The sequence below is a fragment of the Amblyomma mixtum genome, chromosome 10 (genome assembly GCF_055824585.1).
Source record: "Amblyomma mixtum isolate Tamu chromosome 10, ASM5582458v1, whole genome shotgun sequence".
NCBI classification, from domain to species: domain Eukaryota; kingdom Metazoa; phylum Arthropoda; class Arachnida; order Ixodida; family Ixodidae; genus Amblyomma; species Amblyomma mixtum.
The window spans coordinates 132399494-132415839 of record NC_143021.1 but is presented as its reverse complement, the minus strand read 5'-3'; positions in this window follow the sequence as shown (position 1 = coordinate 132415839).

Here is a 16346-nt window from a genome sequence, read left to right as displayed (position 1 = left end):
ACACAGTTTGAAAATAAGGCCTTTGTTATTGGTGTCTTCGTGGACTTCTCGAAGGCATTCGATTTAGTAAACCACAGTGTACTCCTGAAAAACTTGGAGCGTTGTGGTATTCGTGGACTGGCTCAAATGATCCTGAAATCATATCTTTCGCATAGAAAACAGGCTGTAAGCATAGACAATGTGACATCTGAACTAAAACTTGTTACTTCTGGTGTTCCCCAGGGTAGTATATTGGGACCATTACTTTTTAATATGTACCTAAATGATATCTCCAACATTAACTCCGCCGCAAAATTTATTATCTACGCTGACGACACTAGCATCTTTTTTACTGGAAATGATCTTGATCTCCTTGTTCGGGAATGCAATGACACCTTGAGTGAATTACAAAAGTGGTCCGAATCCAGATACATGCGTATAAATGAGAAGAAAACAAAAGCTGTCATATTTCGTCCTAAAAACAAAGTACTTCCTTCCCCCATCGAGATTAAACTAAACTCACGACGTATAGACATAGTTGAACAATTTAAATGCCTTGGAGTAGTTTTTTCTTCCAGCATGTCTTGGGAACACCACACGGACCATATTGTCACGAAACTGGCTCAAATAACCGGAGTCATAAGTCGGCTCAGATACGTCATTCCAAGAACAGTAAAGTTACTCCTCTACAATTCACTTTTCTACTCCTATTTAAACTACTGCCATCTAGTGTGGGGCACAGCTACGGTTAGCTGTCTTCAGCGTATCTACATTTTTCAGAAAAAGTTCCTTCGTCATGTTTACAATGTCCCCTGGGACTCGCCAAGCAAAGATCTCTTTCTACAAAGTGGTGTGCTAAAAATACACAACTTGTATAAATATCGCTTGAGTGTCCGGTTTAAACTCGAAACACGTAGAAACGTAAACCACATACGTAAACTAGCTGAACTGCATACCCGAGATGCAAGCTACACAACAAGGCATGCGGAGACGTGGATAGTCCCGACCCCACGGTTAAACTCGGGTAGAGAACGCCTGCAGTTCACTCTTCCGTCCCTGCTAAACGCGTATATATATAATAATTTTGACCTTTTCAGTTCGTCAAACAGGTCTTTGCGTGCTTTGTATGCTAGCATGTAGGATTTTTGTTTTGTGTTTTTTTTTTCTCTCCTTTGCTTTCATTACCTGTGTCTACCCAATGTGAATATTGTGTCAATATTGTATAATGTTCTTTCGTTTTCTCTTGTATTGTATACTTGTTATCACCTTCTGTATTAAAAGTCTTGCTGTCAAGCTGCTGCCAAGCGAAAGGGGGCTGCGGCTTAGTCAAGCTGTTTCTCAGCTTTTTCTGCGCCTCCGCTGTCTGTATGTTTACAAGGCAGAAATAAAGAATTTGAATTTGAATTTGAGATATGCCGGCTGCAGGACTTATGGCAGCCTAATGCCAAGGAGACCACATGCGTCGTTTCTTGAATTTGAATTCCAAATACTAAAGTAAGTTGCGGACACATCCTTAACAGCTGCAGTCTTCTTTACCAGCTTTCACTTTCAGTTGGTAGAGCCCATGCGTCCCTTATAATATTCATTATTCGTCTGATCAGGGTGAACATGGACGGGGCCGACCCTTGTTTTAAGTTAAGACTCAAAACAAGACTTGTTTTAAGTTAAGACTCAATCAGGCACTTCGCGCCTTCCAGCGAGTAATCGCCCGGTGTGAACGTCACGCCTGGTAATCGCGTTCACTGCATTGGCTTAGCGACCAGAATCACGGTCAGGAAATTATTTTTGTCTCTTTTTCTCGGCGCCAGCCGCAAGTATAAGATTTCTTCGTCAACAGTGTTATACTTGGCGTTACGCGCTTAGATGTATGCCTAAGACTTTTTTTTCAATCGTCATGTGCGATGTTCGACAGCCACAGAAACACAACAAATTTAAAATATATTTGTGTTATAAAAGCACATGCTCCAAGTGTGCATTCAAATGAAAAGCGTTTTGAGCAAGCAGACGTATTCGTAATTGCTGTATTTAAGCGAAGAAAAACACGTTCAAGCTCTTGCGGTCAGAACGTTTCTTCAAGAAATATGGAAAGAAATGTACTGAAATTTTCTTCTTTCAAGAACATGCTGATGTTAAAAAATACGGTGCGAAAGCAAAAATCTTTTTCGGGCGCAGGTTGCGTAACGCATAAAACTCATATTATGATGGAATAATGCCACCGAAGATGTTTTTTTATTCACTCAACTCAAGCCATGAAAATATTTGTTTCAGTAATTTCAACCTGAAACGCCCGAGGTCTATGCATAAAGCCCCACCTCGATGGACACTTCCGAGGCGTACAAGCGAAGCGCCTGCGCGCAGAGCACGCGCCGCGACGGGCGTCGAAAAGTGGCATGTACCTCATATTTTAGGGGAATCCCCCTAGGTGGAGTATATTTGTAATAAGGGAGTAATTACTCATTGACGTCCACCCGAGCGCAGCCATACGGCCACAAAGGAAAGCTATACAGCTTTCACAGAAACTTCGTAGTTAAAGAAAAATTCGTCCTGGTCCGGGGTTCGAACCCGGGACCACCGCTTCACCGGAGCAGTCGCTCTACCAATTGAGCTAACCGGGACGGCAAGCTTATGGTAGGACGAGAGCGAATTGATCTATAACTCGAAGTGGGAACAGTGTTGGTCAAATATTTCAGGGGAATCCCCCAAGGTGGAGTATATTTGTAATAAGGGAGTAATTACTCATTGACGTCCACCCGAGCACCTGAGCATGTACCTCCATGCTCCTGGTGCTGGCTCGCTCCCCCTTGCGAGCCGACTGAAAAAATGTCAAGCCGTGAACAGAAGATGGTTGGGGAGCGCCAAGGATTACATGAAAACTGGGGGGGGGGGGGGGGGGGGGGGGGGGATCGGAAAGAGCTTCAAGCAGTGAAGAAAAGAGTCCCCGAGAGCCCCGCGGTCCTCCTATTGTTGTAAACCGGACCCCGCTTCTGACGCGCGCGCGCGCGAGCGCCCGTGCGCAGGTGCCGATATCTGACATGCACAGATATCTGCGCCCCGCTCGCGCCTGCTCGCGCGTCGCGCCTTGTGAGTGCGCAGACAGGCTCCAGCGTACGCCCGTGCGCGTAGGCGCTTCGCGTGTACGCCTGGGAAGTGTCCATCGAGGTAGGGCTTAAGGCATGTGCAGTTTGCATCACTGTTGCGTAAAGCGCTGAAGCAATGTGCACCACGCATTAAAAATTCAAATTGGAACGCAGCCCACAGTTTACGGCTAAGTTCTCGTACCCATGTTGTTTGCAGGTTTATGTGGTTGTACTGCCTCTACGCTAGAAGCGGAGACGAGGTGTAATTTTCACACAGGTTGGTGTAGCGCTTGATAGCTCTGCACAAGGCTATCGCACAGCGTACTAGGCACTATTAACCGTGTGCTGAGAGTAATTTTTAAAATTTCGAATCGAATTCGACAAAAGTTACGTGCTGCTCAAGCGGCTTTAACTAATGGTGTTGAATATCTTGCAGGCATCAGTAAAAGGCAACCAGATTCATTAAAAGCTGCACAGTACGTTACTGTTTAAAGCAATATTTCGGAAATCAACTGACCTAAAGAAGCGCTTTAGAAGGCATTCAGAAAGCTGGACAACGTGAACATGGATGCTTTTTTGACTGTTGGACCTGTTTTATTAAAGCAGCAACAAAGCCTCATGCAATAGTTTAAAGCCTTTATGTAGATAATTTGTTAAGGGGACCACTTCGCCCTGAAAAGTAAGCGTCATGAGGGAGCGGGACAGAGAACAATAAACAGGACTCATAAAATAGAGAAAATTTGAACCGGAAGAAAGGGCCTATTACAGAAGTTCCGAAGTATAGCATAACACTGTTGTGAGTAGTCCTAAACTTTACAGTATGCATAATGAAATCGGACATTTTTTGTACAGAAATTGGATTCTATACTTTCAGTTGATTGTAGCATTATTCAGAGCAATAAGTGAAAGGTGCGAGTGTTTTCTCCAGGCTAATGCTTACGTGTCATCGTGGAATACTGCCGTGAGTCGGAAAATTAGCACCATTTAAACGCATCACAACGTTGTATTCTTTCCTGCCGTTCAACTGAGACTTTTATTAATACTCGATGAAGGAATGGCATCCGAACCTTATCAGTGTTGTTTTTGTACAATTAAGAGCAATGCTTTTCTATTTTTTTGCTGTTTCATATGACATAACTTTATGAGCCGTGAGCTTAGGGTTTTTATGCATCTGCCTGCTCGCATAACACGAATCTGTAAGCATTCCTGATACAGAATGACCAGACTCAAGTACGTGACAGGGAATTTTTCATGAAAACTGATTGAAATTCGTTTCATGACACCGAAAGTGGAGCGGATCACGTAAATATTTATTAGTTCCACACCACTACGAACTGAGGAGACTGTCAAATGGATGTCAATATGCTCTTTGGAAAAAGAATCACAACTCAACAAAAACAGCGCTCATTGATTTGCGAAGGTTTTCCAGGTGCTCGCACGAGCAAATGAAATATGCAATTTCGGCACCATGAAAGTGGCCCTCATTTTGTCTGCTCTTTTACTTTTTCTAGCTAGCCTAGAATGTCTCAAACATGGGTTCTACACGAAGTATTCGGAGGTAATACTTTAAATATTATTAAATGAGTACTCAGTAAAACCAACCATTCATTTTCATAGCTGGTCGCATCGACCCAACACACAGATGAAACAGTTACTTTCAATGGGCACTTCTCACTCGCTCTAACAATGCGCTCTAACGAATGCGCACTCTGGGGAGAAAACAGGCAAATAACTGCTATTGAGAGAAACCAACGCAGAAAAAAATGCTTCGATGCCGTAGTTCAACCCATATGCCTTTAAAACATTAGTGGCCCCACGCTCAATCTGAAGCCATTCGAGCTAAGAAACAGTTTGTCACAATACGGATTTGCGAACACCTGGTTTCTTGTTCAGAGGCCGCGATCAGAAATAAACAACAACAACAACAACAACAACAGATAGTTGCAGTAAGCAGAAAAGGGAGAAAGAAATCAAGATATAAACGCCAGTCAGAAGAGTAGTTGAAGTAATACACCTGGCTTTGCCTGGAATGTTTTTTAACAAGAGAGCAGAGGTGAAATATTTGAGTTGGCATAGCAGATAAAATTTACAGACAAACGCAGCCGCAAAAAATGGAGCCGGTCAGGACTGCTACTCAGAACTGCCAATCATAGCTGCGAAGCTTATTACGCTTGATAAATTGTGCCCCAGAGCCTGGCAGGCCGTGTGCGCCGCGATCCGGCGTTTGTTTTAGTTTCCAAGGTATTTACGTCAAGCAAAAAAAGAAGAATAAACAGAAATTAATTGTTTTTGCATTCTTCTTAAAATAGGTTGCTATATGATGAAAAAAATTGAGTGGGGAAGGGGGGAGGGGTGGCACTCAAGTTTTCTTCGATGTACGTACAAACTTGGTCAGGCCATAACATGTTTAACGAAAACGTTTAACAATCGCCGCGTACGATGCCGCGTCTACGCCGGCCCGTGCAGAAAAAAAAAATTGAAAATTGGTTTTCAGGGAAAGAAACGGCGCAGTAACGGTCTCGTGTATCTCGGTAGACACCCAAAACACGCCATTCATAAGGAAGGGATAAAGGAGAAAGCGAAAGAGGTGCTGTAGTGGAGGACTCCGAAATAAATACAACCACCTTTCGGCTCCACTGAAACGGGCCGCCGCGGTGAGGTTCGAACCCGGGTACTCTGGCTCATTAGCCGAACGCCCCCAACCACTGTGTCACCACTGCGGGTTCCAGTGCAGTAGCATGGCAACTTTTACGACAGATATGACCTTGTCCTGATCGCTAAATTCGGTAAATTCATCGAGAAGAGCGCAACCATTCCCAGTGTTCGGAAATAGCTGCCCATTTCACTCCTTAACAACTGCCTTTAAACGACATTCCACCTATAAACCAATTGAGACAGCTTTCCTTCTAACTATTAGCGCGAGCGGTGTGCTTAAACTAAGTGGGAAGCATCACCAGCCCGGACAAGTGATACTGCGATCTTCCGAGTTTTCCGCATTAGGCTATGCAGTGTGACGGACGGACGGACGGACGGACGGACGGATGGACGGATGGATGGATGGATGGATGGATGGATGGATGGATGGATGGATGGATGGATGGATGGATGGATGGATGGATGGATGGATGGATGGATTGATGGATGGATGGATGGATGGATGGATGGATGGATGGATGGAGGGAGGGAGGGAGGGAGGGAGGGAGGGAGGGATGGATGGATAGATGGATGGATGGATGGATGGATGGATGGATGGATGGATGGATGGATGGATGGATGGATGGATGGATGGATGGATGGATGGATGGATGGATGGATGGATAGACGGACGGACGGACGGACGGACGGATGGACGGATGGATGGATGGGATGGATGGATGGATGGATGGATGGATGGATGGATGGATGGATGGATGGATGGATGGATGGATGGATGGATGGGTGGACGGACGGACGGACGGACGGACGGACGGACGGACGGACGGACGGACGGGCGGACGGACGGACGGACGGATGGACGGATGGACGGATGGATGGATGGATGGATGGATGGATGGATGGATGGATGGATGGATGGATGGATGGATGGATGGATGGATGGATGGATGGATGGATGGATGGATGGATGGGTGGGTGGGTGGGTGGATGGATGGATGGATGGTTGGATGGATGGATGGATGGATGGATGGATGGATGGATGGATGGATGGATGGATGGATGGATGGATGGATGGATGGATGGATGGATGGATGGATGGATGGATGGATGGATGGATGGATGGATGGATGGATGGATGGATGGATGGATGGATGGATGGATGGATGGATGGATGGATGGATGGATGGATGGATGGATGGATGGATGGATGGATGGATGGATGGATGGATGGATGGATGGATGGATGGATGGATGGATGGATGGATGGATGGATGGATGGATGGATGGATGGATGGATGGATGGATGGATGGATGGATGGATGGATGGATGGATGGATGGATGGATGGTGTCACCCAGACTTCGCCGCACATTTACGTGGGAAGCTCCCAGACACCCTTAGAGCGTGTGGGGGTAGCGGTCTCGGACTCAAAGGAGATGCCCTCGACTCAGCGTGGCAAACTCAGCGGAGACCAGCTACCAAGTGACAAGAGGTTTTTGGGCGTTCGGTGCCCAGCTTTCGCTGGTCGCAAGCCAGAGAATGGGTCGGAGCCAAAGGTTCACAAACAGTAACAAAGTTTATACAGCAATTCAGACGACACACAGGGTTTCACAATCACTAGTACAGACACATACAAAGTGATTAATTGAACAATGCAACACGTGCAAAGTTAAACTCGAGAGAGAATGCAATACAAAGGCAATATTGCACCTGAAGTGCACTAACACCCGAGAGAGAGGTAAACAAACAAAACACAATTTGTTCACCGGGCACTGCGGCAGTCCGACGACCAGAGTTCCACGACGATGCCCTCCCACAGACTGGCGAACGTTGCCTCGTTGGTCCGATGCTGGCCAAGTGGTGTTTTCCCGGGAGTCGAACGGGCGCGCTTCGATGAAGCTTAAATGGCGGTCCGGACTGACTGGTAGCGGCCAACGCCCTTTTTATAGCCGCGCTTGCACGTCTGTGTGTTCTAAGCGCCAGAGTAGGCGCGCACATACACGCAGCATCTACCGTGCAGGTTCGCTTCCTTTCTCTCGCCGGCCGCGCGTCCTCATTGGTTAAAGTCAGGAGTCGTTTCGCGAAGGTTCCAGCGTGTTCTAGCGTGGCGCCGTCGTGGCGGCGTAGCCGACGTCCGAGTGCAGATGAGGGGGACATGTCTTAGCGCTCGCAAGGCTTCCCCCTCTTCCCCCGGTTAACAGTAGAAACGACTCGCACGTTGTAGAGAAATCGGCGTAGATGACTCATTCCTTCGGCGCACTCCATGGCGGTGAGCGGTGGTGGAGGGGAGAGAGAGCCACGCGCCCAGCGGTGGTTTTCCTTCTCTCCCGTTCGGCGCGCGCCGTCGAGACGCCGTGCGCGCGGCGGTTTTTCTTTGTTTGTTTCTAAAATGCGCCGAAGTTTGTGGCAGATGGATGGATGGATGGATGGAGAGGGGGAAGGCAGGGATGTTAAAAGGATGGATGAATAGTCCAGAAAGCGACAGCCTTTTCTCCCACAGTACCATTTTACTAGCTACTTCCTTTTCCATGCTGATAATTTTAAGTGCTTTCGCTGAGGAGCGCCCCATTTGAGACGGGGTGGTGGCAATTGCCATCATGCTCAGCTTTTCTTTCTTTATTTTTGTTCAACTTTGTTGTTAATTACCATTATTATTTGCCATCTTCTTTCACTACGGTTATCTACACTTCTAACCTTATGTCACATCTGTGCTTTTCAGCCACCAATCCTCCAGTCGCTTATTGCTAACTTCTACTGCAGATTTATTTACATGACCATTGTTATCTTTAAACCCTAGGGCCTGAGGAAGAGTGACAGTGCCTGCATCGACATCCGGATGGATACCATCACATTTGAGTATGAGGTGTTTAATTTTTCCTACAGATTTATTACATCCTGCACATGTGTGATCATCTTCTTTCAATTTTTTTTTGTAGCTGAGCGTTCTAAGACACGCTGACCTAGCTTCAAAGCTTCTTTTCCGCCGCTGTGAGTCAACGCTGATACTGCATAAGTATTTAAATGCCTTAGCTGCCCACCTGTTATCCTCCACTTTCCTCAGGCGTTCTTCATAGACTATTTTACTCTTAGCTTCCCGTGCTTCGAAAGATGCCAGCCCATATTCCCATATTCCCTGGTTTGTGGTTTTGCCGCCGTGGGGGGCACCTAGCGCTAATCTTCCAACAGCTCTCGGACTTACGTCTAATCTCGACTGAACTTCTGTCCTTTAAATGAGCGCCATCTCACGGATGAAAAAATAATCAGTGTTCCTTCGACCATATTCTTCTTACAATTATATTACATGTCGTTGTTGTTGTTGTTAGCCTTTGAAAAGATGGCGCATACCCACACGGGGGATCGGCCAAGAATCGGGAGGCGGAGGTTGCTATTCACACGGGAGAGCAACACCGGTGGATTCTACCACAAGGGGGGGCAGGGACTTATCTCTTATCTCCGAATTTTGTTATACTCAGCACATCAAATTTATGTACTGCGTATACTTGTCTTTTTATTGGTGTTATATGAGTCCATTTTTCCAACCGCGCTGGAATAAAGTCCCATGGGAGATTCTAGATATCTGCACGAGTGAATAAATAAAGATAAAGATAGCACCGTCCAGCCCAGGCAGCCCGTAGGTGCCCAGCGAAGAGGAAGAAGAAGAAAGACACCAGGATGACTGCAGCGTCGGCCGCTCCGCTCACCGCTGCGACCGACTTCGGCGCTGACCCTCAACGCGGGCCTACTGCGGTGGGCACCTTCGTGCCTCCAGGGCAAGTCGCTCCCGCCAAGGTATACGAAGACGACGAGGACGAGGTAGAGGATCTCTTCCGACCCCAGGCCGCCCGACAGGTTAGTCTTGTTCGCTTCCTTTCGGGCTGGGGCACCGCTTAAGAGCTGGCATCTGCCTCGCGTGCCACATTAAAAAGAATGTGTGCCAACTGGAGCTTGAATACGCCGTATTTTGTAACGTTTCATCGAGTTTTCATTTTGATTCATTCCCTGCAGTTTGTTCGATACTCCCGCTGGCGCAGGCCCTGAGCGATGACGTCACACTGGTCATGGCAGAAACCCGTCAATGATGCCCCTTATATCACCTACGCTCGCTACATAAGTCTCGCGAATAAAGTTCGCCGTGTTAGTGGGACGCATTCAAGGACCATAGTCCCTGCCGCATGGTTGGACTGGATGTGGCGGCGGCAGGGTATATAGCAGCGTCAGCGCGTCCCTATCCAGCTGTGCCTGTGATGGCTTGTTGGTTTGGCCACCTCCTGTTGCTATAGTCTCGGATCACGTCACGACCAAAGAAAAGTTTACAGAAAACTAAGGCAGGTTGCGTTTATTCATGCTTTATCCACTTCATAAGAATTCAAAGGAAGTTAAAACGTATCGCCACTAACACGCCACCCCAACAAACCGAACGAAAACTAAAGGCTGTATAACATATGCTTATACCGCGAAGGTTACCAGCTATTAGTGGGCAGCGTTTGGCCACTCAATGTGCATTTCGCTGCCTGCGTATACCCTCTTCAGTTTCAAAGCTAATCGCAAATAATCAGCTTCTGATTCAGTCTAACCACGATTCGGGGATCATAACCGGTGTTCTGCGCTGCGTTCCTCGCAGTCACCGCTTAACTTTATCTGCCCCATCACTGCCACAATCAACACCAGCTGCTGTGTTTATGTTCAATAGAGGAAACCAGGACAGCCTGGGTTTACCCATACGTGTGTCCTTCACATCAGGATGTCACGAAAATGCGTTGGTGCACACGTCGGTAGTGATGTTATAGTGTGTTTGAAACATGTTCTGCCTGCCCGTGCGTACCGCAGCTGCTGCGTAGATTGCGCGGTTGCATTGTCCCGCTGCATCACTATCGGATGTGTGTGCGTACTACGGCAAAAATAAACATGGATGGGTTTCTTGCATATAAATTCCGCTAGTGGCAATGGGCCGTGGCAGTTAAGCCCTAAATTTACGCCTGGACGCTGGCTGCGACTAATTGCATGCGGCAAATACTTCTTATTGGGGCAGATGTTACTCTCATTTGCGATGCACCAGCATAGTTTGCTTAAAGCAGTTAAAAATGGCTTTGACTTGGTGCATAATCATCGCTCGTGGTGGTTTCCGTGTGCACCGGCGCACCAGCTTCCTCACTGCGACTGAAGAATGCGTTCTTCTGTGCCTAGCATGGCATCTTTAACGTGTGTGGAGGTCCAGTGGAGTAAATTTTACATTTATTTGGCCCTATTTCTTACACTTGTAATTGCTGCGGGTAAAGGAAGGTCAGAAAAATTTATAATTTTTTCATGATGTCTTTGCTAGGTTGGAGTAGGGTACTCTGAAGTGTGTGAGAAGCAACGCAAGCAAGTTTAGCTATTTTGATTGATTTGTTTTATAAAGCGCTGCTTTTACCGCGAATTCGTTTGCAAAGAGACAGCTGAGCGTTGGCATTGCCTAAGTTGCAGCAAACTTTTGTTGTCATTTTTTGCCATTGCACGACAGAGGCGGACAAGGAATGCAATACAGCACGCGGAAACATGTGCCAGCGCGTCTAGCTGCATCAACGAGGCGTCGTTTGCTGGGAAGTTGCGCATTTAAAACATCTTCGCTAAGCAGCAGCCGACTTCCTAAGAGGGCAAACTGTCGGTCATAACAGTAGACATAGATGTGACAGATAAAGGTGATTATGTGCAGTGCTAGCTGGCCACGCATTGTGCGGCAGATTTTTCAAGAGACGGCGAGCACACATCTGCACGCCCGAGACGTTGCCAGCAATTCTAACTATTAACCCGCAGGTACGGCTGACTAGCGCAAAGTGTGGAATAGTTTTTATTTTATTTAGTGGCCAGTGCAGAAATAAATGGCAGAAACGCTTTCTGTTCACCACTAATCACTTGAAAAAATATATAGCGCCGATATTGCAGGAGGAATACGCGATGCTTTGTGAGCTCAAGCCCATGTACTTCGTATGAAATGACCCATTTTGTTGCAAGGTCCAACTTGCCTTGTAATTTGAAGAAAACTAAGTGCACTCTTACAAGCGTCGTAAATCCTGTAGGACCGCATGAAAAGAAAGCTTGTGAAAAAAATTGCAAATCGATGTTTTGTGGAAATAAAATGGCGCGATAATTTTCTCACATCTAGGTGGGTACCCGAACCGCGCCGCAAAAAAACAAACAAACAGAGGAAGGTGGTAGTGAAATAAGAGCTTTGTGAGAGAGACTTAGACCTCACACGCTATAGCATTTGGGCTTTTAATCTTTCAAGTACTACGCGTATTCGAGAATTTGTGGTTAGTAGTAGTGCAGCTCTTACTTCATGCACAAGGTGCCATTCTCCGTGGGATTATCTGTCATCTCACTGAAAAACACTCGTAAAGTAGCAGGCTTATGCGCGAACGTAAGATATTGCTAGGCAATGACTGCTGCCAAAACACATTATGCAGTTTCTAGGGATGCAACAATCTCCTTTTAAAGAATTTTCTTCAGGGAGCATGCAAAGACGAAACTTCATGTAATACAAGATGTGTGAACATTAAACCTACATTTGTCGATACATAAAGGATTTGTGGCATGTTGGCAACAGTAGCCAAAGACTGGACTATCAACTTTCCTGGCTCAGCAGTTATTTATTTGTCTCAAAGGCGCGCCAAGAGGTGGGCTGATATATATGCATTAGTTCATCGACAGATGCTTTGAAGCGGTCAGGGGTAGTACAGCATGCAGTGTATTTTCCCTTAGCAAAATATTCCACTCTCTGGCTGTCTGGCTGATTGATGATTTTGAGATGGGCAGAGGTGGAGGCTCGAAGAGGATGCACGGCTTTCCGGTGGCTAATACAGCGTGAATTACTGTGGGCTGGAGTAACGGCGGAAATGCTCAGGGGTGAATAGTAGAATTTATGATAACAGCAAAGTCAAATTATTTTCCGGTGCAATTCAAGGCACCGAAGGTTATCTCGAGGTTTTATTAATGTACCGCTGGGGTGGGAAGATTAATCTGAATATATGAATCGCACCGCGCGATTCTGCACGGATTCCAGGGCTTTGGTAAGGTTTACTTGAGGGGGGTCCCAGATGGCAGATCTATATTGAAATTTCTGCCTAACTAAAGTTAAATGGCCGGTGATTTTGACTGAGGGCGGAGTAAGCCGAGTGTTTTAGGTAGCCAAGGACATGGTTAGACGCATTAGTTATATGGGAAGAAGTCAGGATAGTGTGTGTGTTACCGCACCACCACATATGCTGTGATTTGATGGAGGATACGACTGATGACGATAGAATAAGACATTGACCAGTTAGAACACAAATTTTCACTGATTGCTAAATCATTTTGCAGATGAAAAAGGCACGCTGCCGCGAAGACTAAGATCTTATTATTCTAAGATCCAGTCCCGACATGCCACTTTTATCGACTTATGCAAGATGAATATCTCGGGATGGTTATACGCAGGGTCGTGCAGTGCCATACCCACTGCTGATCCTGACCTTCGTATTCCTGGCCCTCCTTGGAACTACGGCGGTGATCTTCTACAAGTTCAACAGAACGCTAGAATACACGACAGCACCGCCGAAACTGACCCCCGGGAACGCTCAAGGACCTAAGGGAGCACCAACAACACCACCTCCGGAGGATTCGGAGGCTCCAGAAATTCCGGATCCTGCACCGCCTCCGGAGCCCCCGGCACCTCCGGCTACTCCGGCGCCTCCAGCGCCTCCGGAGCCTCCAGCACCTCCGGGTCCTCCTGCACCTCCGGGTCCTCCGGCGCCTCCGGTGCCTCCCGCGCCTCCGGCGCCTCCAGTGCCGCCGGGACCTCAACCTCCATCACCTCCAGATCCTACAGTTCACGGCAACATCAGCAGAGCACTTGTGACGGACGCTGCAGACGAATATGTCGCCTCTGACGTCGACAGTGCAGAAAATGACAAGAAGAGCATTATAGCACCATCCGCAGGACCTGATGACGACGAATATCAGAGCCGCTGAAACTATCACTGGCCTATACTGTGACTACTTGTGGTGTCTCGTTCTGAAATTTCCATCTCCAAGCGAACCCCGATCATTTCATTTAGTGTTACTATAATACAGCACCATGGATGCCGTAGAAGTGGAAGAGGTTTCGTTACATTCAATTCGTAATTCTGTCTCTCGCGATTTCATTTGCAGCAATAGTTAGAACGCGTCAGTATTAAGTACTCGGTTCAGCGAAGATCCCAGCGCCGGCGCCGGCATGCGAGAAAATTGCGGATTTATCGAAAAGGTAAGGACGTCGAAACTTCAGGGTAAGATTTTTAATCGTGATTAAAACATTGCATGGATACAAGATGGCAACATTTCTGAAACGAACTTATGAGATGTAGAATGTGAAGTAAATTAATGTCACTGAAAAGAAAATTCAGGTGACGTGGAAACTGAAGTCGTGCTCCTTATATCTCTAGTCAGAAGCACTACCCGTGCGCCAAACAGGCACTATCGTTCGACTTAGCTAAATGGAGGCCACAAGTGTCTTGTCCGACATCACAAGGAAGCAACTTTTTTTATCAGCTAACTAGGGTGGAATCGCATGCATTCTTCATAAAATTACCCATGCGCCAAACAGGCACTATCGTTCGACTTAGCTAAATGGAGGCCATAAGTGTCTTGGTTGACATCACATGGAAGCGTTTTTATCAGCTAACCAGGGTGGAATCGGATGCAGTCTTTGTAAAATTACGTAAAAACGATTTGTCTTCTTTGCTCAAGTTCTCTATATCACAGTGGGATGAATGTGGTTATCAGCTCTTTTATAGGTGCTTCTCACGTTGGTTTGCCTTTTTTCATAACTACGAACCTAATTATAAAAACGAGAGTGGGAAGATATTCGCCACCGCCGGGAGCCAACTCCACGAAGTTTTTTCCATGTCTGGTCAATAATGTTGGAGAGCAATGATGAAGTTGCCATCGGCTTTACATTTCCCATTCGTGAGCTGCCATTAACGTTGCTGCCAACGACGGCCCGATCTCGGATGGCAGCATCGACGGCAGCGCATTATGAATGCCTCATTAAAAGTTTCATGGCACCATCAGAATTCTTCACTGATGTATAATCTACCAGGACCAAGAACAAATTTTGCATATAATTTGAGTGAACTAGTAAACGACGACTGGTGCTTAAGATAGCAGTTAGCAGCACCGCATTAAACAGGCTCTCCAGGCTAACTTTAGAGAAGGGTTAAAAGATAAAATATTTGAGATGGGCATGGGAAACCAATTACATACACCTACTAACTGGCTTGCGCATCATAGGCAATTTTTTGTTTCGCAATTAATTCATTAGCAATTATGATAATTTCTCTAAACGCGAAATATTGACTTTAGAGAGCAGATGACAATAGCAAAGGTGGAGGCCACCTGCAGAAACCTCGATTCTATTTATTTGCGTTAAAGAAAGCCTTACGAGTATCTTTTTTTCGATCTCCAAAGAAGGCCCACGAAACACAAAAAAATCACGTGACTAGCGCATTCGCGCGCTACGATTGTGCTGCTCTCAACCATGGCTTGAGTGAACGACACCAGCTGCTGGCAAGGGGCGACGACCCCACTGCTCCGGCAGGCCGATATGTCCACAGTGGTTGCGACGCTCAAGCGAGCCAGTCTGCAAGCTTGATGTGCAACTTGCACCGTCGCCCTTGCAGACTGCCTCGCGCGGAATAAATACGTACATCCACAGAAATTTCCTCCGACTATAATTAGCCATGTCTTTCCGAACCTTCCGCGGGAATGCCTTGTGTATAAGCAGTCAGTTTAAAGGAATTCTGCACTTAACTCACGTGCTAGGGGCACATCAGTGTATTTTATACAAGACATAAAATATAGATGAAACTTAGGTCAAAGAATAGAAAAAGTGTCTCCAACTGACTGCATCATGCTGTGACGAGATTGTGATTTGCGTGCGCGTCGAGTAGAGAAAAAATTTGTGGTTGCCCTGCGCACACTCGCGAGTGATGCACACTCGGGTGAGCAGTCAAATGCAGATATGCAGCATTGGAAGGAGAACCTTCGGTGGTCATCAATTGACTTTTTTTAAATATAGAGCAGTTCTGCTCACACAGTTGGCGGCACAGTTGGCGGCATAGTTGGCGGCAGTTGGCGGCACGTCCAGAGCCGGCCCTAAAGATTTGTTCTGTTACTGCAGGTGCGCAACTACGTCCCAACAGTTTCAAGTGGTCCACCGGACGTCGGACGCTCTTTTGCACGGATGGTTCGTCGGTGTGACAGCTCTGCTGAAAAAAGTGGAACTTTTCCCGTTCTTCTTGACTTCGGTTTGCGACGCAAGGTGGTGCTCTGATCAACAAGCGCCGTCATCGCCCCCATGAAAGCGCATCGCTTGCAAGCAGCAAGCGCAGTTGGCGGCACGTCCAGAGCCGGCCCTGAAGATTTGTTCTGGTACTGCAGGTGAGCTGGTTTTGCTGTAGCGACTCTTCTGTGCATTCCATGTCGCCAACTGCAAAACTGCCATTTGCTTGATCTACCGCGTGTGTTCTCTTGTACGCATGTGTGATGGAGGGAAACAAATGTTTTTATTTATTTATTTATTTATACAGAATACCCCTAAAGGCCCTCGAGAGGGTATTACATAGGGGGGGGGGGGGGGGGCACA